This window comes from Protopterus annectens, chromosome 2.part0 (assembly GCF_019279795.1).
Source record: "Protopterus annectens isolate FY-2018-M chromosome 2.part0, PAN1.0, whole genome shotgun sequence".
Taxonomy (NCBI): Eukaryota; Metazoa; Chordata; order Ceratodontiformes; family Protopteridae; genus Protopterus; species Protopterus annectens.
The window spans coordinates 1,389,530,805-1,389,553,768 of NC_056728.1; the positions used below are offsets into that span (position 1 = coordinate 1,389,530,805).

Sequence of the window (22,964 nt, forward strand, 5' to 3'; positions counted from 1 at the left end):
GGAAATCAAGGAATTCTCCATGCAGCTAGATTTAGAGTTTTGACATGGCTGTGAAGAGTCTTGCAGCTGTGCTGGGACAACAGAAGAGGGACTAGAGGTAGGATCCATGGTGGGGAATGTGTCAGGTTCTTCAGGAGTGGATACCAGTGATGCCTTGGCCAGTCTGGAGCAATGAGAATCATTTTCGGCTTCTCTGCTCTGGCTTTTAATAGATCTTTGGGCAGCAGAGGAAGAGGCGGGAAGGCATAGACTGTCAATGTTGCCCAATTGAAGGAAAGTGCGTCCACTTTCCAGGCCTGTGGATGATAGGTCCTTGAACAAAATTTTTTCAACTGGCAATTTCTGTGGGTAGCAAAGAGATCTAAGTCTGGCTGTCCCCATGCCTGAGTTATCTCTGTGAAAATTTGAGGATGCAACTTCCATTCGTGTGGATCTGTCATATTTCTGCTTAGGTTGTCTGCCAGTGTGTTTTCCTTCCCTGGCAGGAATTGTGCTTGTAGTTGAATTTTCAATTCCAGTGCTGTGTTCCATAGGGTCATGGCTTGCCTGCACAGGGGGTATGAATGAGTTCCCCAGTTTGTTTATGTACCACATCACTGTGGTGTTGTCTGTCCTTATCAATAGCTGGCCTGGATGCAGTAGGTCTTTGAAGGTCATAATAGCCTTTTGCACGGCTAGCATTTCCTTTTGGTTGATGTGAAGGAGCTTCTCTTTTCGTGCCCATTTTCCCTGAATGCACTGATTTGTCGTGTGCTCCCCATGCGTAGTCTGAGGCGTCTGTTGTGACGATTTGAGTTGCTTGAGGTACACAGAAAGGAAGACCTGTGTTTCTTTGGCAAGCTTGAGCCCACCACAAATTCCTTTTGAAGGCATGGAATGAGTGGTATAATTGCTTCCAAGCTGTGGCTGTGTTGAGACCATAAGTTTTTTAGGTACCACTGAAGATTTCTCATATGCAGCTTTGCACATGGGATAAGTAGGATGCAAGATGCCATAAATCCCAGAGCCTGCAGGACTTTCCTTGCAGTTAGCCTGGTGCAAGTTGCCATTTTTCTGAAGTATTGAGACAGTTGCCCTTGCTTGTCTGGCGTGAGGTAGGCCATCTGGGTGGTTGTATCCAAGTTGTCACCCAGGCAAATTATTTGTTGAGAGGGTATCAGTTTTGATTTCTTTTTGTTGACTGTGTATCCCAGGAAGTTCAACAGTTTTATTACAAACACCAGGTGCTGCAGTAGTATGTCCCTGCTGTCCGCTTGGATCAGGCAGTCATCCAGATATGGGTAGATTTGTATCCTTTGTAGTCTGCAGAAGGCGATTACTGATGCCAGGCATTTCGTAAACACTCTGGGCGCAGTAGATAAGCCAAAGGGCAATGCAGAGAATTGGTAATGGGTTGAACCTGCAAGAAATCTGAGGTATCTTCTGCAATCTTGTCTGATAGGGACATGCAGGTATGCCTCCTTGAGGTCCAATGTTACCAGCCAAGACTCCTTGCCCAGCATGGGAAGAAGCTGCTGTAATGAGAGCATCTTGAATTTTGGCACCTGTAGACATGCATTTAGGATGGATAGGTCTAAGATCGGTCTCCAATCTTTGCCTTTCGTTGGTACCAGGAATAGTGTGGAATAAAACACTTGACCTTGTTCTTTTGCAGGTACCTCTTGAATTGCTTTCATGTCCATGAGAGCTGAAATTTGTTTTTGTGCCTCCGCCCTCTGATTTTGTGGCAGGTTTGGCATGCCAATTTTGAGAATAGTGCCAGTTTTCCGCCCAAAGGTGCTGCCATTAAAGCTTTGCTTGGCAGGTGTAGGGGGAAGTCATTGTGTCTGTTTTCTGAAAGACTGATCTATCTTCTCCACCTCTTGGGGTTGGTGCTTGCCACTGTCTGGCTCTGAAAGATCCTTGAGGTTGCCCTCTACCACTTGGACGCCTGTATCTGCCCCACTGAGGTCTGTCCATGGCTGGAAAGGACCAATTTTTTGAAGGCCAGTTTCTGCTGAAACGTGGAGGCTGTACCTGCAGGAAATCTTTCACTGTTTGCATTGATTTTGCTTTTTCCTCCATTTTCTTTAGCACCTCCTCTGCTTTAACACCAAACAATACATCCTTTTGAAGAGGTGCATCTAATAATTTAGCTTTGACATGATCTGGTAAGGTTTGCTCTTTGAGCCAAGCATGCCTACGTATAACAGACCCCGTAACAGCAGCTCTACATGAGGCCTCTAAAGCATCAAAACCACACTGCAAGGTATGTTTACCCACTTGCTCTGCACCATGCAACAAATCCTGCAACTCTTTTAAATCTGGTTGTTCTGGTTGTGTCATTTTGCTTTTCAGCTGAGATATCAAAAACTGTTGATACTTTAACATATGCAACTGACAGTTTAATGCCCTCATGGTTAAAATGGCCGAGGTGTACACCTTTTTCCCCCCACCTTTCTAAAGATCTGGAATCTCTCTCTGAAGGTAATGGGTGTTTAGCAGTAGAGGCCTTAATTCCCTTGGGACCCTGTGAAATAGTTTCAGGGTCAGCAGTATGGCTTTTACATAGGAACTGGTGAGAATCAGGAACCCGGTAATACCTGTCTGGTTTAACAGGAGCTGGAGGCAAAGAATCAGGATTAAGGCTGGCTTCTGTGTACACATCATCCAATATATCTAAAACAGGAGGGATAGCCAGAGGCCTATGCTGGGGGAGCAGAAGAAATTCCCTGAGCCTTTTCTTGGAATCTGAGTAATCTTGGCCTTCCCAGTGAAAGTGTTCCCTCAATGTATGCAGGGTTTCCCCAAAAGAGAAGTCCTCAGGGGGGGGGGACCGAGGGAATAGACTCCTCTGCATCAGAGTCTTCGAATGGAGAATAGGCCAAATCCTGGTCCTCAGATAGTTCTGAGGTAATAGAAGCCTGATCTGAGGAAGGGTAGTCTTCCCCTAATCTAGGCCTTTTGTTAGAGGGGGGGGGGGGTTGAGAACCCCTGATAAGAGTAATCAAATCCTCAGCCATTTTAAGCATCTGCTTTTTAGGCATGGTGCCTTGAGTGGGTGTCTGAGGAACCTGTTTTTTGGTTTTCATGGCTGTTTTAGATTTAGTGAAGGCTTTAATGGAGAAGGAGGAAGGCCTGAAGACCCGTTGAGAAATGGCAGGCCTGTCTAAATTCTGAGTTTCCCCGCCAGGAGTGGCGTCGGTATCTGTAGTAGGAATGGGTGCAGAGGAGCCTGCGACCTCGGGTACTGAAAACACCGGTAATGCATTGTCATCAGTACTCAGGGGCTGCGTAGGCACCTCGCTGAGTACTTGAGAACCAGTAGTCGGCCTTAGCGTGGTATCAGTAGGTGGTGCTGACCTCGTATGCCGGTCCTTATCTTTGAGTTTTTTGCTCAAAACTGGAGTCGGAGTATCCGACGACATAATATAATTAAATTTTTTGCCAATAAAGTGAAGGGCGAACTCCGCCCAACGCTTAATAGTGAGTTTGTTGAATCTAGCACAAAAACGGCAGGCCGAGACGTCGTGGTCTGGGCCTAAGCAAGGTATACAGTAAGACTGGAAATCCTTATGCGGTATTTGCTTCCCACATGAAATACAATTATTAACTTTGTCTGACATCAGTCAGAGGCAAGAAAAGTTTCCCCAACGGGGTACTTAGCTTTCAAGAAGACTTCGGCTGAAATACTTTCATAAATCACAGGAGCTGGCCGACCGGCACTTGCGAACTGCTTCTGCTTCGGGCACCATGCGGCAAGAAAGACTGAAGAAAATGGCATCGACTGCCTCTTTTATACCCCTGCCGTGCTAACGTCAGGGAGGAAGCAACGACAACCGACGCCGGACCTAGACTTTGGAATTCGGCCGACCGAGGACCCGCCTGATGGCAGGATAACCCATCTGTTATGACTGCAGCTGTATGCACGATGAACATCAGTCTTGAATAAAATCCTTGTCCCTGCTCTTGCTCTGGTACTTGTTGAATGGCCCTCATGTCCATGAGGGATGAGACTTGCTTCTGTGCCTCTGCCCATTGATGTTTTGGCAGGTCTGGCCAACCGTTTGTCCTTGGCAGGGTATGGAAGTGTAACTTGCAGCCTTGTGACACTATGTCTAGGACCCATTTGCCCTGGGTTATGTGCCAATTTTGAGAAAAAAGTGCTAGTTTCCCCCCTAAAGGTGCAGCCAAAAGATAAGTGCTTGGTGCAGGCAGAGGAAGTTATTGGGACTGTTTCCTGTATGGCTGTGATTTGTCTTCTCCACTTTTGGAGGTAGAAGCACCCCATTGTTTAGACCTGTACAAACCTTGGAGCTGGGATCTGCCTCTTGGGCGTCTGTATCTGCCCCTTTGTGGCCTGTCTGACACTGGAAAGGACCAATTCTTCATAGGCCAGTGTCTGCTAAATCTTGGAGGCTGAAATCCTTAACCGTTTGCATAGATTTAGCTTTGTCCTCCATTTTCTTTAACACCTCTTCTGCTTTAACACCAAAGAAGGTATCATGCTGTAATGGAGCATCTAATAATTTTGCTTTGACATGATCAGGCAGATTTTGTTCCTTTAACCAAGCATGTCTCCTGATGACAGAACCCGTAACAGCGGCTCTGCAGGAGGCCTCCAAAGAATCAAAACCACATTGCAAAGTCTGCTTTCCAACTTGTTCAGCTGCATGCAACATTTTCTGTTTAAGCAGTGACATAATATATTGGATATTTGAACATATGAAGCTGACAATTTAAAGCCCTTATAGCCAAGGTAGCAGAAGTGCAAATCTTTTTTCCCCATCTGTCCAACGCCCTAGAGTCCCTGTCAGAGGGGGTAGGGTTTTTTGCAGAGGAAGCCTCGACCCCTTTGGGACCCTGAGAGATAGTTTCTGGGTCAGCAGCGGGGTTTTTGAAAAGGAATTTATGAGAGTCATGAACCCTGTAGTACTTGTCTGGCTTAACAGGAGCTGGAGGTAAGGAGTCAGGGGTCAGACTGGACTCTGAAAATACATCAACAACAGGTGGAATAGCTAGGGGCCTGTGTTGTGGTAGTAAAGGGAAATTTCTGAGCTTTTTCTTAGATTCTGAAAAATCTTGGCTCTCCCAGTGGAAATGCTCCCTCATGGTATGCAAGGTTTCCCCAAAAGAGTAATCCTCAGGAGGAGAGGCTGAAGGGATAGATTCTTCGGCATCAGAATCCTCATAGGGAGGAACAGAGTATTCCTGATCAGAAGAGGAATCAGAAGAAATGGAAACCTGGTCTGAAGATTCATATTCCGTCTCTTGCCTAGGCCTTTTATCAGGTGGGGGATGGGAACCCCTGATCAAAGTAATTAAGTCTTCGGCCATTTTGAGCATCTGTTTTTTGGGCATGGAGGCCTGTCCATGAGGCTGTTGTACTTGTTTCTTTGTCTTTAAAGGTGCTTTAGTCTTTGCCTTTGAAGCCGAGGTCGTTTTGATGTATAATTGAGTAGGTCTGAAAACACCCTCAGAAGCCGATGCCTGCTCGGCGGCTCCAGACCCATCTGAGGGAATAGTCTACAAAGGTCCAATACTTTGAGCTTCCAGCGGCCCAGTCTACTCCATGTGGGAGTCAGTAGCGGCCTGCGGGTCTAAAGTAGCGGGCATCAGGTGCTGCGAAAGCACCTCACTGAGAACCGGCGACTGGCTTAGAAAAAGCCTCGTCGTAGTTTTGGACCTCGGATGCCTGTCCTTTTCTTTTTCTTTGCATTTCTTGTGAATTCCGGTAGTCAGATGGCTATCTGACGACATCGTATAATTAAATCTTCTGCCACAATAGTGTAATGCAAAATCGTACCGATGCTTAATAGTGCGTTGGTTAAATCTAGCACAAAACCGAAAACTAGCAACGTCGTGGTCAGGGCCTAGGCAAGGAATACAGTAAGAATGAAAGTCCTTACGAGGTATTTGCTTCCCACAAGAAATACAATTAACTTTTTCTGACATCGGTCTGGAGCAAGAAAAAAGTTTCCCCAACAGGGTACTTAACTTTCGGATCTGAAATTCGAACATGAAAACCTCAGGCGTCAGCAGACCGGCACTTGCGGACTTGCTTATGCTTCGGGCACCGCGCTGCAAGAAAGACTGAAGAAAATGTTGTCGGCTGCATCTTTTATACCCCTGGCGCACTGACGTCAGGGAAGAGGTGACAGCAACCAACGCCGGACCTAGACTTTGGAATTCAGGCCGACTGAGGGTAGCCTAATGACTGCAACAGTGAAACACGAAGAACATCTGCAGGATCCTTGGTCGAAGAGTTCTGCGGCATACCGGACTCTAAAAGGGTCTTGGTAGGGTCCTGCGAATCTAGAGAAGCGGGCATCGGGGGCAGTGAAAGCGCCTCACTGAGGACCAGAGAACTGACGACTAGCTTAACGGAAGCATCGTCGGTAGGTTTGGACCTGTGCAGTCTGTGTCTTTATCCATACGTTTTTTCTGAAGATCTGCTGTCGGACGGCTTACTGAAGCCACATTGGGATTAGAGGACTGTAAGCAAAAAATCTAGCTACAATAAGGGCCCGAAGTATAATTCTGGCGTTAAAGCTGAAAAGCTACAACAAAGAGCATCGTGGTCTGGGCCTAAACAAGTGATGCAGTAAGAACGAAAGTCTCTATGTGGCATTTGCTTTCCACAGGCGAGACAATTGTTAACTTTTTCAGACATAGGTTAGTGCAAGAAAAAAGGATCCCCAATGGGGTACTTTGCTTTAGAAGACTTCAGCTTCAATTCGGAAGATGAAACTCGGGTAGCGGCCAACTGGTACTCATGCGAACTGCTTCTGCTTTGGGCTCCTCGGCAAGAAAGACTGATGTAATAGTGTTGGCTGCCTTACTTTATACTTCTGATGACCTGACATCATCCCTGAAGCGACAGCAACCGACTCAGAAATATTAAACCTCTGGTATTTCAGGTCGGCAGAGGGCTACCATGGCAGGTATAACCCAAACGTGATGACTGCAACAGTGAAACACAAACAACATCTGAAACTGATTGATATGGGGGTTGTCTTAGATGAAGATTACTGTGTGGGTAGAGAAAAAATTGAAGTGTACCTAGAAGTAGCAAGATGCCCCCCCCCCCCCTCCAACTTTTAATCATAAACATTAGCACTGCACATAAGTGACTGCCTGCAGCAGTCTGGGCTGGATGTGTATGATAGCAACTGATCACTGGTACAGGGGTAGCAAGTAGTATTGCTATCTCAACACTTGGTTCTCTGAGTTTCTGGTTATAATTCCTTCTGTGGGAAGTCTACATGTACTCCCTGTGTGTGTGTGTGTGTGTGTGGATTTTATCCAACTACTCCAATTTCGTCCTAAAGACCCTCAGGTGTTTAATACAAGTCTGTGGCCACTGATTTTAATTTTAACCTCACTAACACCAGAGCAGCGCAGAGAAGGTTAAGCTTTTTTTTTTTTGTTTTGTGGAGGAATAGACAGATGGGCAATACTCCCATATAGGATTTATACATCCTTGTAAGCATTTATTTCTGGTTATTGGGAACTGACATTATTAGCTTTGAACATTAAGCTTTAGATGCGCACCTTTTTCCTGGGGGGGGGGGGGTATTTTTTTTCTTTAAGATTTTTTGTTTAGGCAAACACTGGATGAACAAGTTTCAAAAAAAAAAAAAAAAAAAAAAAAAAAAAGTATTTTGAGATGCATCTAATAGCATCTAGACCCCTATGACTTTTGTAGGCTAGTGATCCCTAGGCCCCAAGGCCCCAAAGCTTAATTCAGTCACATTCTCCACGTTTATTGCATTGGAGCCTTGGCAGGCAAGATTAATTTAAAAAGACACATGAAAAACAAAAAAGGAAGATAAACTGAAAAAAAAAATGAACGAAGTAAACAATTTGGAAGGTATGGGATCGAGGAGAACAGTGTGTAGCACAGGGGAGCCCATGGAGTCATTTCCCTAGGGATCCTTTTTTCCTAATGCTTGCCATGTGGATTGAAGTCAGATGAACTATGTATACCTCCTATATAAAATGGCTACAATTAGTGGGTAACAAAGGCCGTCTGTGGATGACAGTGACAGAATCCCACTTGTTGCTTAATCACAGGTAATAGTTATTGACCTGTCATAATAAAAAGTCCACCAAACTCCAATTAGCACCCCCTGTTTTAAAGTCACCAGCTGCCACTGAGTATATAGTTATTAGCAATTTGTGAAGTAAGCATGAAGTTATAACCCTTTAATGTTACTTCGTGCTAGTTAAAAGAATGTATCACATTTGTGGACATATCAATTTATATGTAAACCAACAGCTGTTAACAGTTGGACAGATAGCGTGTTACAGTAAACACTAAAGTATATACATATATCCATCAAAATGAGACAGTTTGAAACTAACCTGTAAAGAACCATTCACTTAATATTGGGGTGTAATGGAATGTGCAACTTATCCTGGTGTGTCACAGCTGATGCATAAGTATTTTTGACGTGTTTTGTAAGAAAGTTTCTAGAATTTAGGCATACTGCATGCACTTTTTTGCAGAATGATGTTCCAGGCTGTGGGAATAAATACAACTAGGGTACAGGATGGTCTGCACAGTAGATTTTTTTTAGTCCATCCATCCACAACCCCTTTTTCTACTTCTACACATGGGGCTACATCAACAGTGAATCTACAGCCAGTGTCAACACTGCTGGCTGGCTTGGAATACCAGCATAATAAGTAAAAAGGGTGTCTCAGTTGTTTCTAGTAAGCAGACAGTAACAAAAGCTTTTTGCAAGTTTAGAAAGATGGAGACTGCTGTATACAGAAATATCAGAAGCCTAAAGTAAAAGTTGTGCTGAGATGAGAACGGATGCCATGTTAGACTGAAGACAAAAGTTAGTTCTTTATTAGAACAGCTGTGAATACATTTTTCTAATATTTTTCATAATGGCAATAAGGTAATGACTAGCACATAGCTTGAGAGATAGGTACTGATTCCACCCTTGTGCAGTGGAATAACTACGTAATAATCCTTGACTGTGTCTGGGAATATCCGGATTTACCCATGACTGGTATGGCTTGATCATGATGGCAAAGCCTGAGTGATCAAACAAAGGCAACCATGGAGAAATCCTGATATACCCAAACACTTGGCTAAAAGAGCTGTAGTGAGAGAGAGAGACAGAGAGAGAGACAGAGAGAGAGAGACAGAGAGAGAACCTCTGTTGCTGTTTTTTCTTTAACAGCTGAGATTCTGAGAGGGACAGTGCAGAAATACAAGGAAAGAATGGTACGCATCTGATTCTTTAGTTCTGAGGAACATACCAGATTTTCTTGTATTTTACTCCGTCCCTCAGCATACACAAATCGAAAATCTGGCCACGCAATGGTAGTTCAGCAGCCAGACTTCTTTTTGTATTAATTTAACCAATTTAAAATGGGCACGCTGGTTGGGCTGTCAAATCAGCATGCTCATTTTTAAATCGCAAAGAGCAGTTATTGTATAATGAAGGACTTAATTTTTTTTCCAGAGAGACAGAGGAGTTTATTTTCAGATACAGATTATAGTAGGCTTTAAAATAAAAAAAAAAAAAAAAATTGAGGATATCTGTGAGAATGCATTGGAAGGGGAAATGTTGATTTTCTTACTGAAACAAGCAACTCCCTTCAAGAGCTTGATTATTTACTTGGTTGGTTAATGAATGTACAGCCTGTATAAAGTGGTTACTGGAATGCTTGGCTACAGTATCGTTTTGTGTTTTTGGTGTTGGCTGTATAGTTTGTTCTTGATTTAACAGTTTACTGACTGAGGCCCAAAACATTCTGGGCTTATTAGTGTGCATGTTTTTGATTGGTTAAGGAGTCTTATCAAAACTAATTGGGAGCTAGGGTAGTTTGAATAATCAAACATATAAATGAACCCGATAAAATACTTCGACATGTTTTTGATTAACATTAAGCAAGAAAAATAAAACTTGTACTGAAAGTACAAAACGGTATAGTACCTTACTGTAGTAGTTGTGTCTTTTGGATTTTCCCAGTTAGGGGTCGCCACAGTGGAACTCCGGTCCGCTAATGATTGGCAGTTGATTTTTACGTGCCGAGTTGCCAGCCCCAACGCACAACCTTCAACGAAGGTACGCCCATTCACGCATGCCTCCACGAAGAAGACGCTCTAGCTGAGAATCAAACCAGACAGCGTCTTACTGTGAGGCGACAACGCTACCGCAGCACCACCACCGCGGATTCTCAAAAAAACACTCTCAAGCAAATACATAGTGTTTACATATTCAGACTTGATTTTTCCAACCTGAAAACTCTGGAAGACTGTGTTCGGATAACTGACATTTTGGATGATCTATGTTCAGATAACTCTACTGTAGGCTCTTAACTTTTGTGATAAAGTTTTAGCTGTCTATATGCTAGTAAGGTGGGAGCCATTTTATTTTTTTCCAGACCTTTAATGCTTTGTCTGCTTCAAAAGTTTAGTTGCCAAGGGTAGCCATAGGGCAGGCTTGGCTTTGACTTTTTTTTACTATGAGGTGAGTTAGGATGCTTAGAACACTTATAAAAACTTTAACGAATTCGGACAGCAATTTAAGGAGATGTAGTGTACCAATAAAAAAATGCTTTCATTATAGCCTTGCAAGAAAGCTTATGGGCCTTCCATGATGTGTTTTAGGGCTGTTGCTTTGGTAACTTATTGTGTAGATTGGCAAGTGATCACTTGGGTTGTTCGAGTTCCATAGGATATTTTAATTGGACAGGATGTTAGGACCCAATACAGAGTTGCCTGTCTAGCTGTGGCTTTCTTGTATCCAGATGGTGTGAATGTAAGTTGGGTGAACATTACTGGATGAAATTTCAGACTGGGGGATGTCAATATTGTACAGTTTGCCAGTCTCTAGTAAGGTTTCATGAAAGATTTTTGAGGAAGCCCAGCAGATCTCTTCCAGTGTTTTGGCATTGTTGCCGGGGAGCATTATAGACCTACTTTTTATTCTGCCTTGTGAGCTTTTAGTTTTAGCATGGGTAGTAGGACTTCCGAGTTGGAGAAAGCTGGCAGGATGTGGGGGGAAAGGAGATACCTAGTTTGCTTTGTAGAAAATAGCACTACCACCAGCTTTTTGTTGGCCGTGTCTAATCTGATAATGTTATAGCCCAGTAGGGCAATTTCTTCTTTTTTTTTCATGGTGTAGCCAGGTTTTTGTTGCAACTAAGATGTCTGGATGGTGTACTGCTATCCATGCATGCACTTCATGGAGTGCTATCAATATTTCCTAACTAGGGATGGTACTACATGAAGGTCAAAGTTGGAGAGAGGAGTTAGGTGATGATTATAAAGGAGAAGTAGATATGCGGTCTGATGCCTGAATACGCAGAGTTGTGCTTGGGCTTAAGCGGATGTCACCTTCAAGTTTTAGGATTATAGAGGCATAATGGTACAGTGAGAGTCATTTTTAGCTTGATTTTATGTTTAATACTCAAATTGTGGGTAAATTGCTGTTGATTTGGATAATTGTACTTGAACAGTAGGATGAACGAGTGCTAATATAGACAGGGTGCGACTGGGAGAGGAGGTTCAGAGTTTTGTTGGAATTGTGGAGGTAATGGATTTAGGCAGGATGTTAAATATGCAAGTAGAAGAGGTACCTGTACGAGGAACTGTAGGAGGGACAGACTTCTGAAATGTATAACACAGAGGGGTTTGAAGGATACAGGATGAGGATGTAGTATATAAATAGATGGAATTGAGCCAAAGGCCTCAAAGAGAACTTCATGGGGGGGGGGGGGGGGCTCAGGAGATCAGTGGGGGGGGGGGGGCTCAGGAGATCAGTGGGCCAAGATTCCTTACTGCAGCACAAGCTCCAAGACTTCAATGAAGGTGATTGTCTTCAGGTGGGAACGCGGGGAACCCTCTCTGTTAACAGAGTCAGTATCTGATGCAACAAACTCTGATCCAGGGATGCCTGATGGGGAACAGGTTGGCTGTAATGGGAGTCATAAGGTGGAACTGAACCAAATCAGGTCTATGACTGAGAGGCAATCCTTCTCAGTCTGGAAAGCTGTTCCAACCTCAGCTGGACCACAGGACACCATTCTCAGTAACTGTGTCTGTTCCACCCGCAGGAGAAAATCTGACCCAAAGACACCACCTCCAAAATGTAAAAGGTGGATGGTCAGGAGGTGAGGATTGGAAATGAAGACTAACACAGAGATCTTTGACAGCACAAAAGGAGGTGTTATGAGACAGAACAGAAGACCAGATGAACTGTCGGTCCCCCAAGACAACCTTTGCCCAGATGCTGTCTGATTCAAGTGCTTCACTTCGAAGCACTCAGTGCCACAGCTGCCATCAAGGTCAACAAGGGGATAAGCCCCAGGATAGAATAGCTGTGTAAAATCTTACCATAGCCATAGATGTCCTTCTCTTCCATGATGCAGTCTGGGGATTGTGCATGCAGACATCACACATAGGGTCCCTGGTTTATGGCTTTACATGTGACATCTCATGCAGCTGCAGCAGCCAAGCTGAAGCTTCTGTATAGGAGCCGACATACGGTTAAGCCTGAAGGCAGAAAATCACTCACCAAGAATACTGCAACATAGGAATAGAAGGACATCAGAATCTTCTCCAAAGCTACTGGAGTAGAGATGTGTACCAGGGAAGGACCCAAAAGTGGGGCCTAGGAGCTGCACAACTACCTTTGGAGCCAAAAGAGATAGTATAACTCTAATCTCAAAATCTTCTAGAGACTTATCAAATGATCTAATTCACTTTTGATTTATACCTGTAGGGCCGGAAGAATCTTAATGAAGATAGAGCCGCAAAAACGGATCTGATTCAGTTCCCTGTCAAATGAATTCTGCCTTGGTAGACATTTTGGTGAACTATCCTGGATCACTATCTACTTGGGTAACTCTGGAACAGGTGGAGAAAAATAGGTCAAGCTCATACCTGTAGGGAAATCCAATATCAGTATCTTTCAAAACCGAAGAAGGTCCTGAATTGTCAGAATGTTTTTTCTTTGGCTCAGAGTCCTTAGATTTAAATTTGTAGACCTTTTTTGATCTAGAGGATTCTGGATTCCAGGGTCAAAAGCCCCTTAACAATTAGTTTATTCGGTCTGATAAAGCGGTCATGCCAAAGGCCAAACAAAAAGCACTTTGCTATGATAAATGAAATCCCCCACTCAAGTACACTACACAAAAATCATGAGTGTCTTGGGGGTGAAGGGGTATTTTTTGTCCACATTTGGAACAAGTCTCAAAAGTCTTTTTTTGCCCATGATAGAGTACCAGCAATCCACTATCGCAAACACCAAACCTGAAAATAACACACAAGTCTCACAAGGGAGAAAAAAATAATGCAACAGTACTTCACAACTTAAAAACAGTAACCAATAATTTCTAGCTAAATTTGAAGAGAAGAAAGACCTGATGTTGTCATTCTTCATTTATCCTTGATGGATGGGACTCTGTTCAGATTCTCGGAACCAGCTCAGCCATTAATAACAGATTGCGAGAACCAAAATCTCCTGAAACAAGTCCCTACTCAGAATGCTCATCTCTAGATTACCTCAGACCTCATTTGCCACTCTTCTACATAAGATGCATCAGCCAAACTCTCTTGAGCCAAGTGTATTTTCATTATTTTTTACTCGAAACTTGTTAAAACCTTTCTAGTAATTTTCCTACTCAGTCAACTGTTTGTTTTTCTATCCCTCTTTATTTTGCGAACAAGTGTACTTTCTACCTCTTACCTTCTGGTATCTGTTCTACCATCGGTGGTAGCTCTATCATTATTCCGAACATTTGGTAGCTTTGGCCTGCCATTGTTGGTAGCCCTTTCCCCAATTCTTTCTTCAGTCTTTCTGAGTGTGTGCACAACTGTGTGGTTGTCGTTTGTGTGCTGATATTGTTACTACTCAACATGGCAGATAAAAGTAAAGGGACAACAGGTTTCAAACAATGCCATGATTGTGGTAGAAAATTGTCCAATTCTGATGGGCATTCATCTTGTGTATATTGCTTGGGCTCAGCGCATTTACAAGAGGATTGTGCTTTATGTCAATCCTTTAGTCACTGGTCCCCCGTAGAAAGAAAGAACAAACTCATTTTGAAAGGACTGATTGGACAAAGCCTCATGAAAGGAAGTCTTAATCAGCCTAGGAAATCCAAACCTGGTGTGTCTTTCACCTTCATCTTCCTCTTGCTCTAAAGCAGAGCATGGAAAGACAGACTGTGGTAATCACTTCTGCACCGCAGGTTTGGGTTGCCGACACCCATGGCAAAAGACAAAAAAGAACCATTATCTCTTCCTAACTATGCCATAGAAATCTAAACTAGAAAGTTAAGTAGAGCAAAAGACACAGAGATCCACATTTGCTCACAATGGCAACAAATGAGATCTATGGTATTAACAGGTCTCTGCATTACGGGAAGGAAAATCTTAAAACGGCACAACACTGGAGCATTAATGCTGCAAGGTCCAATCTAACAAGCAGCTTGATGGACCACAAGTTGATCAGATGAACTGAATAAATAGGATCTGACAGTTTATGCCCCATCTTCACTTCCTCCTTAGACTCCCCTGCCCTTTCTCCCATTTTACACCAATTACTCCTATTGTACAACCATCCTCACTTTAATCCATCCCAGATATACACTGTAACATTATCACCAATCCTGCTTACTCTGTCAATCTTAAAACACTGTCCACCCTGATATTACTATACCCTAACCTCTCTTGTGTATGGGTCAATACAGTGCAACCCAGCCACTCCGGCCCATCAAATATTAGTGCTACCCTAAATTTTTTCCTCTATTATTTTCTCGTGGTGCCAAGCACAATTCTCATTCCTAGCTTTAAAGGCATTTGTCAATCTGCCCTCCACATCCATAATAAACCTCCTCATTGCCAGTCTCTTAACTATACCCACCACATAATAGCCTTTCCAATACCTTCCCACTACAGCTGCTTCTCCTCAGTGCCCCACACTCGCCTTTCATAGCAGTTCAAGCATTTTTAAATGACTGGATAGCAGTTTCCACGAAAACAAGTTTATTGACGGGTATTAAGCACAGCACAGCACTCACCAACGCTGACCACAGCAGTAAGCAGTACATTTTCGTCCACAACTTCTTCAGATATACACAAGCATTACGCTGTTCAGTTTACGCTTTCAAGAAGAATTCCTTTCCACTCAATAGGCAGGGCAATGCCTTTAGCTTTTAATATAAAGCAACAGTGCTCGTTGCCTATTGGCGCAGGGAAACATTCACATCCTTCTTCACAATTCAGCATAGGTAGTCTACTGTTTATTCTTCAAGTTTCACGGACAACTTTCCTCAAACTCAACTTCCCAGAGACTAAAATTTTCTCAATCAAATTCTAGTCTCTGGGAAGTTGTGAGTTTATTCAACTTTCACGGACAACTTTCCTCAAATAGTAGACTACCTATGCTGAATTGTGAAGAAGGATGTGAATGTTACCCTGCGCTAATAGGCAACGAGCACTGTTGCTTTATATTGAAAGCTAATGGCATTACCCTGCCTAATGAGTGGAAAGGAATTCTTCTTGAAAGCATAAACTGAATAGTGTAATGATTGCGTATATCTGAAGAAGTTGTGGATGAAAACATACTGCTTACTGCTGTGGTCAGCGTTAGTGAGTGCTGTGCTTAATACCGGTCAATAAAAGTGTTTTCGTGGAAACGGCTATCCGGGTGCTTTTTTCTGTTGTTGGCAACTTCAGGCACCTTTTCCTCCTTTTACATGGATTTTTAAATGACTGTTGTGCTTAACCCAAGTCATGACAGTAGCCTATTCCATGCAACCACAATGTTTTTTGAAAAATACTACTACTCTGGAACAGATTCCCCCATGCATGTGAAGCAGAGTTCACCCTAACCCACATCAAGTGTAACTTGGACAACTGAATGGGAAACAGGAAATTAATCCCTGGCTTGGCACCTATGTCTCTAACGGAAACAGGTAACCTGTAAATCGTTCCTGTCCCAGGCCCCTACTTGTAAATGTTTATCTCCCAAACCCTGGCTTACACATATCAAGGATACCAGAGCTTGTCAGATTCGGGATGTATGACTAGGCTTAAAAAGGCCCTTGTGGTTGTTAGCCAAGTAAAACACCTATGAACCTATATCAAAAACTGAAACACCCTCTGTCTGCTGCTGATCTTCATACACATAATTCTTTCTTTTCAACTTAACTTCCCCACAATCTCACTTTCTCTTCATACTTTTATGCAACCAAAACATTACTTTCCCCCCTCCTGTATAGGACAAACTTCCACAGCCTTTCCACAAAATATTTTTTTCATCTCCTTTTATTACACTCAGTGTCTTGTTCTACATAGTCTTCAATACCACTTCCCTTTCCCGGAATGGTCTTTATACCAACACAGTGTTTCAACTGTAGCCTTACAACCTACATAAAAAATGATAGAGGCCCGTTTTCTTGAAGTCCCCTCCTCTAAAAATGCAATCTAACATTTTTCAAAACTTTTAGTTATGTACTTACCATAACTTTAGATGTATGGGATCCATCTCGCCTACATTCTCTACAGATGGGTTCGGAGCCGATCCTCGGCTCCGACTCGACCGCTATACAATAGAACGCAGTCTCTTATTGGCTGAGTTACCTCGTATCCCAGGATGCACCACTACTGCTTCCCCAGATCTTGTTTGTCCGCACACATGCACACAGAAATAGACTATTGTTATAACATTCCAGGTCTTTCAAGAGAGGAAAGAAGTTCAATTTCGGATCGTCCGGTCTCTTCTGGTCTATGAGGTAGGGGGAAGGAGGGTGGGTTATTAGGAATGTAGGCGAGATGGATCCCATACATCTAAAGTTATGGTAAGTACATAACTAAAAGATGTAATGTGATCCTATCTCGCCTACATTCTCTACAGATGGGACAGCGTCCCTAGCACCTAATTCCTGGGTGGCTCACTGGAAAACACTCCTGAGAACCGTGGAACCGAAGGAAGCTCGACCCCTAGATGCCACATCCAATTTGTAGTGAGAAATAAAGGTGTGTGGAGAAGACCACGTAGCAGCCGCACAAATGTCACTAATAGAGAGCTTGGAATGAAAGGCTGCTGAAGTGGCCATAGCCCTAGTAGAATGAGCTTTCACTGGAACTATAAGCTCCTTATTTGAAATGAGATAAATATGACTGATGCAGTCTCTGATCCACTTGGCAATAGTGACTTTTGTGACGGCTTTGCCTAATTTACTATCTGAAAAGGACACAAACAGTTGATCTGATTTTCGTGCTTGGTGGGTCCTATCCAAATTGATACGTAATTGTCTGTGCACGTCCAAGGTGTGAAAAGTATATTCAGCTCTGTTAGAATACAGAGGGAAAAAGACCGGTAGTTCCAGTGATTGTTGCAAACAAAAGTTAGAACAAACCTTCGGTATAAAGGATGGGTTTGGTCTAAGAGATACTCTATCCTTGTGAAATACCAGGTATGGTGGTTTGACACATAAGGCTTGAAGTTCTGAAACTCGCCTGGCTGATGTAATAGCAACTAGAAGAGTAGTCTTCCAAGAAAGAAATTTTAAGTCACAGGTTGCTGCCGGCTCAAAGGGAGATGAGGTTAATGCACCTAACACCACGTTAAGGTCCCATGGTGGTGCAGGTTGAGATATAGGGGGCCGTAGAAGCCAAGCTCCTTTAATAAAAGCTTTGCACAACTTGTTGCTCATTAAAGGTGGTTCTACGCTCTCATGAAAATTGGAAATAGCAGCCAATTGAACTTTGATGGTAGACACCGAACAACCTTGGTTGAACAGGGAAGCTAAAAACTTCAGTACCTCTGACACCGAGGCTGTCATAGGGTCTAATCCTCGGAGTTGGGCCCAAATAGCAAACCGTTTCCATTTATTGCTATACATCTTTTTAGTAGAAGTGTTGTGGGCCGAAGACAAAATATGCATGACTTCAGGGGCGAAGGAATGGCTCCTAACTATGGTTGGAAGAGGAGTAGCCAAGCTGCTAACTTCAATGAATGGAGGGACTGATGGAGCTGTCCTGACTGATGCGTCAAGAGGTCCGGAACTTGGTCCAGGAACCAGGGACCCTCCATGCATATTTGTGAAGAAAGGGGAACCAGACTTGACGAGGCCAATATGGGGCGATTAGTATCATTTTGCTTCCCAAGCAAATCGCCTTCTGAATCACCTTGGGGAGAAGGGGAACCACTGGAAAGGCGTATAGCAGACCGGGGGGCCAAACGTGGACTAGAGCGTCCTTGGGGATCTTCCCCGGAACTGGGGTGAGTGTGAAGAACTGCTGGCATTTTGCGTTGAGGGGACTTGCGAAGAGATCGCAACAAGGAACTCCCCATCTCGTGAAAATCTGCGCTACCACTCTGTCGTTCAAGGACCACTCGTGAGGGGAGAGAACAGTGCTGCTCAGTCTGTCGGCTATCACGTTGGATTTCCCCGGAATGTGCGTTGCCACTAGGAAACACTTGGTAGCAATCGCCCAATCCCATACCTTCATGGCCTCTCTGCAAAGGGGGTAAGACCTGGTCCCTCCTTGCTTGTTTAAGTACCAGACTACCGACATGTTGTCGGACTGAATGGCAATCGTACCCTGGGGGAGGTGATCGTGCAGTGCTTGCAACGCTAAAAGCACCGCCCTCATTTCCAGGATATTGATGTGGAGAAGACTCTCATTGGTGTGCCACGTGCCTTGGACCGACCTGTCCAGATAATGTCCCCCCACCCTGTCTGGGAGGCGTCCATAGTCAACGTGGCAGAGGGGAATGGGGGAACGAAGGGTCGCCCTAGATTCAGGTTGGAGGAAAGAAGCCACCAACGAAGATCCTGTTTGCACGTCTCTGTGATCAATATGTCGTGACTGAGGGGAAGGTCTTGATAAGACCACTGGACTGATAGGAGCCACTGGAGTATCCTCATATGCAACCTTGCCAAGGGGACCAGAAGAATGGTGGCTGCCATGGAACCCAACAGCTGTAGGACCATTCTCGCTGGAGCACGACGTCTGAGGAGTAATGCCTGAACCTGAAACTGCAGCGCTGCTATCCTTTCCGCAGGAAGATAGACTCGCATCTGCCTTGAGTCTATTTCTGCACCAATAAACAGAATACGCTGAGATGGCAGCAATACAGATTTTGACCAACTGAAGGGGATTCCTAAGGAGTTGCCTAAAGTGATAGTGGCTGCTAGAGTTTCCAAGAGTAGATGCCTGGAGGTGGCAGTTAGGAGCCAGTCGTCTAGGTATGGAAACGCTTGGAATCCTAGACTTCTCAGGTGAGCAGTCACCACCGCCAAACATTTGGTGAACACCCTGGGGGCTGTGGTGAGACCAAAGGGCAGTGCTCGGAACTGGAAATGACTGTCTCTTAGGCTGAAGCGTAAGTGTCTCCTGGACGCCTGATCTATCAGAATGTGATAGTAGGCGTCTTTGAGATCTATGGAGCACATCCAAACACCTTTCTCCAAAAGCGGGAGAATGGATTGCAAGGTGACCATCCGGAATTTGGACTTTTTCACAAATCGGTTTAAGTTGCTGAGATCCAAAATGGGCCTCAAGTCCCCGGTCTTTTTTGGTACCAAAAAGAATCTTGAGTAAGTCCCCGATCCGGCCTGATCTGCGGGGACAGGTTGGATGACTCCTTTTTGAAGCAGCTTCGATATTTCGCTGGCTGCATGATCCCGTTGACTGGGTGGCGGGTCCGGGATTCTTTGGACTGGTGGGGGGGGGGGTTGAGAGAAGGGAATGGTGTAACCTCCGGCGATGATTCGAAGCACCCATTGGTCCTGAGTGATATTTTCCCAAGCCTTTAGGTGTCTCGAAAAACGACCCCCGACTGGCTCCGGAGCTGCACAGTCGGGTACTCCTTCAGGGATGCTGGAAGGAGGAGGAGCCACGAAAGGACTCGCAGTCTCCAGTGTTGCGGGGGCCTCCACCGCCTCTGGGACGGCGTCTCCCTGAAAAATTTCCCCCTCCTCTGCCTCTAGAAGGGGAATCGCTCTGCTGTGACGAGTAAGGCTTTTGAGACCTACGGAACCACATTTTCCCTCCTCTTCGAGCCTTGGGATAAGGTCTGAAGGGAGTGGAAAACCGGGCCCCTACAGCAGTTAAAGTCTTACCCTCCTGTTCGCAGCGAGTCAAAGTGTCCTTTACCTTGGGTCCGAACAGTGAGGACCCATCAAAGGGGCGTCGGCAAAGGAAGACTTAAAGGCCTCCGCAAAGTGACACAGGCGTAACCAGGCTTGTCTCCGTAGAGCAACACCTGTTCCCGCCACTCTGCTCGCTCCTTCGGCTACATAAGAAATGAGCCTCATGGACGAGTTGGATAATGAGGACAGGGTAGCCAACTGGGAGTTATCCGTCTGGGCCAACTGCTCAGGTAGGTTACCAGAGAGGGCATCTGAAAGCTCCTTGACCAGATCCCTCTGCAGTCTGGTGAAATGTGTCAAGTAGTTCAGAGACCTTAATGTAAAGGTCGCTGAAGAAAGGGTACGCTTCCCATACCGATCCATGCTCCTAGACTCTTTATTAGGAGGATGGACGGACGTTGAAGCCACTGCCACATCTTGCTGGGTGGCAGATGCCACCACCATGGCATCTACAGCCACGCCTTTCGAGAGAAAGTCCTTATCCGGGGGAGCCGAAAGGAATTTATTGAGGCGAGCTGGCACCGGTTCAACAAAATCCGGGTGTTCCCACGCCCTTCGAGAGATCAAATCCAGAAGCTCATCAAAGGGCGGAGACACCCAGGAGGCGGAGGGCTGAGCCCCTAAGGCCTGGAGGAAAACCGACTCCTCAGCGGAAGGGGGTTTGGACTGCCAGTCGCCTCGTTGTTTAAGGATCTCCAAGATGTCCGCGAAAGAGACATCATCCGAGGACGACTTGGAGGACCCTTCTGCATCAGCAAGGTCGGTATCCGAGGTGAGAGACTCATCAGGGGAGTCGACGTGCTTCCTCTTACACTGTTTCTTCCTCGGAGGTTCCTCGGAAAGCGTTTCGGAGGAACCTCCAGGAAGAAGGGAACCCCCAATGGGGGTAACCTCAGGCCCAGGGGCTCCGCTGTCGGGAGACAGGGGGATTGCAAAGTCGCCAGTCTCCATGCCAAGGGAATGCGGTGGTGAGATGGTAGAAGTGGCCTCAGAGGATTTGGCCAAGGCACTCCTCATGGCCTCGAAGGCGGGACCCCCAGAGTCCTGGGATGGTTCAACCCCCGAGGCCACAACAGCAGTCGGAATCCCCGCAGCCGACGCACCGAGAGGGAGGCTCGGAACCGAAAGGATCGGTCCCGAAGCGTCCCCCCCGGGGCCGACAGAGGAGATCCGCGTACCGAACCCCGACCCAAAGGATGGGGTTGGAGTTAGGGTCGGAACCGACCCGACAACTTCCACCGGCTCCACCAACACAGACTCCAACGGTGCCGAAGCTGTTGGAAGAGGAACCGAGATGACAGGATGGGAAATCGGCTCCGGAGCTGACTGGGCTGGAGCCGAGATCAACTTTGCAAAGATCGGAGACTGAAAAAGCCTTTGAAGCACCCTGTCTAAATCCGAATCGGACATCCTCGATGACTGAGAAGAGACCGACCGGGTCCGAGTCGACTTCTCCACCGGCTCCGAAAGACTGGGGGACCGGCTCCGTATAGGTTCGAGAAGTATCGGCGCAGAGGGAGATTCCACTACCACTGCAATTTCCCTCGGAGCCGATGTGGACTTCGGCACCGAAGGGGAAGAGTCTGAGCGGGCAACCCCCATCGGCTCTGAAGGCAGCGGAGCCGATGGAGATGACTCGCCTCTCGACGCCCGAACTCTCGACTCCGGAGCCAGAGGAGTCGAGGCTGGAGACATAGAGGCAGACCGTTCCGCCCTCGGCTTCGAAGTCCGTGGAGCCGACGGAGAAGCCTGCCTTGACTTTTTAGCTGCCGGATCCGACAGGCTGGTCGGAGCCGAAGACTTTTTCTTCCTCGAAGGTGAAGAAGAAGATAGGGCTTCCTCAAAGGAAGGGGTAATAAGCCCTTTCAAAATTAACTTATTTTTCCTCTCTTGGGAGGACACGAGAGGAAAAAGCGTGGCAAACGCTACAGGATTCTTGGAGGTGCTTCGGGCCCAGACAGTAAACACACAAAGAATGGTCGTCCGTAATGGACATTTTATAACTACATTTCGAACATTTCTTGAACCCTGACGGTCTATGTTCCTTTGACATGGCTATACTTAACTACAAACACACTAACTAAGAAACTAACTACACAAAGACAGCCTAGACTAACTAAAACGCCTAGGATAGGGCAAGGCCCCTCTAACTTAAACGGGACCGCTTAAGTACCACAAAAAAAAACACAATTTTACAACAAAAAAAATCAAATACACAGTCACACAACAATAAGCAGCTGTTAAAACAGCTTTTGGGTAAGTTTTTAGCAAAAAACTAGACAGAAAAAATCTGACTAAGAGGTACTTAGCTCAGCCAAGTCAGAGACAACGTCTATGCTTCAGAAGCGGCAAACGAGATCTGGGGAAGCAGTAGTGGTGCATCCTGGAATACGAGGTAACTCAGCCAATAAGAGACTGCGTTCTATTGTATAGCGGCCGAGTCGGAGCCGAGGATCGGCTCTGAACCCATCTGTAGAGAATGTAGGCGAGATAGGATCACATTACATCTAGCCATTCCTATTTCAGTCTGATAATTCACTGACTGTTAACACCCCAGATCTCTTTGGGCAGTCCTTCCAACAGTAGTTCTTTGACCATATTCTGCCGATTATTATACCCAAAATGCAGTATCGCACAATTATTTGCATTAAACTTCCACTGCCATTTATTCAACTTGTGTAACCTTCTCAAATCTCTGCATAGAATTTGCTCCATCCTTTACTCTGACTCCTCCTCTTTGTGCTATCTAAAAGAACAACAAACCATGTTTCAAAGCTCACTGTGATGCCAGAAAACAGACTTAATCTCTGTGGCTTACTACTTGGTCAACTTTCCATCCTTGGAAT

The 22,964-nt window shown here is 45.2% G+C and overlaps 1 protein-coding gene across 4 annotated transcripts in view; it reads right to left on the bottom strand.

Moving 5' to 3' along the window:
- Positions 1-22,964, bottom strand: part of HADHB (hydroxyacyl-CoA dehydrogenase trifunctional multienzyme complex subunit beta) — a 1,343,347-nt gene that overhangs the window by 897,620 nt on the left and 422,763 nt on the right. The window lies entirely within an intron of this gene.